Below are 1,418 nucleotides of genomic sequence, written 5' to 3' on the forward strand. Positions count from 1 at the left end.
AAAAAAAATCACTTAAGTACTTTTTCGGTTAAGCACACAAGTTTTTCGTGCAAAGACGGATGGGCAGATAAGCAAAATATATTGTATTATTTTAATAGAAAACTTCTTACTCTTTGCAGAATTCGAGACATACGGGATCCGCTAACACTTGAAGTACCCGACAACTTCTTGAACGACATCAATCGTTTCACCTTCGAGTCAGTGGCAGTGGTTGCATTGGATCACGAGTTCGGTTTGATTCGCAAAAATCCCGACTCGTTGGAAGCCAGACAACTCTTCGACAATTTAACTGCTTTCATTAAATGCCTTTATGATTTAGGTGTAAAGCCTACACTCTACAAATACATAAAAACTCCCACATACCGGCGCTTTGAAAAAACAATGGATACAATATTTGATCTGACAAATCGGTATGCTAATGAGGCCATAGCACGCATGGAACAAAAGCCTTGCAAGGAAGGCGAGGAACGCAGTGTGCTGGAGAAACTTTTAAAAATCGATCGCAAAATTGCCATTATTATGGCAATGGATATGTTATTGGCTGGTGTGGATACGGTAAGTCTAGGGGGAAAGACATTATTTGTACAACCAACAAAATTTACAGTTAATTCACCGAAACTCCACAGGCATCCTCTACGCTGACAGCCGTTTTGCTATGCATTGCTAAAAATCCGGAAAAACAGCAAAAATTACGTGAAGAACTGTTGAAGGTGCTGCCGCACAAAGATGATCGCTTCACCACTGACAATATGAAGCATTTGCCATATCTGCGCGCTTGCATCAAGGAAGCGATGCGCCTCTATCCGCTTGCCTTTGGTAACATGCGTGCAACCGGCGCTGACGTGGCGCTTAGCGGTTATCGTGTACCAAAAGGTACGCGCGTCTTTATGAACTCTAATTTTTTGGTACATGAAGAAAAATTTATCCCACGCCCACGGGAGTTTCTACCCGAGCGTTGGCTACGACAGCAGGATGCGAAGACAGTTGGAGATNTGTGGTTCGTCACTTCGAAATCGAGTTTAATTATCCCACAGATAAGGCTTTTGCGAACCATTTTCTTAATACACCACAAATACCATTGAAATTTAAGTTCACTGATTTGAATTATTAAATTAAATATTAGCTAAAATTTTTAATTACACGCACATACAGTGACGAACAAAAAAATATCGATAAAGAGAATTTTTCGCAATATAGGTATGTATGCAAAGTTTTTCATTCTAATTTCTTTTCGATAAGTTTTTATGAAAACATAATTCATACTAATTCAAAAAATATTCAGTTAAAATCTCTAAACTTTGTGCAAAACGCAGGCAAATTCAACAAATTTGCTTACTAATTTGCGACTTTGTATTCAGATTTTTTTGAAAAATTGCATATACTTTTGTTCGTCACTGTATATATGTATGTATATCATG

At 38.0% G+C, this 1,418-nt stretch overlaps 1 pseudogene; it reads left to right on the plus strand.

The window, feature by feature from the left end:
* Nucleotides 1–98: 98 nt before the first annotated feature.
* Nucleotides 99–1,167, plus strand: LOC108356872 (probable cytochrome P450 12c1, mitochondrial; annotated as a pseudogene).
* The last annotated feature ends 251 nt before the right edge of the window (nucleotides 1,168–1,418 follow it).

Source organism: Rhagoletis zephyria, unplaced genomic scaffold, assembly GCF_001687245.7.
Source record: "Rhagoletis zephyria isolate East Lansing unplaced genomic scaffold, Rhagoletis_zephyria_1.1 Rzeph_scaffold_66716, whole genome shotgun sequence".
Taxonomy (NCBI): Eukaryota; Metazoa; Arthropoda; class Insecta; order Diptera; family Tephritidae; genus Rhagoletis; species Rhagoletis zephyria.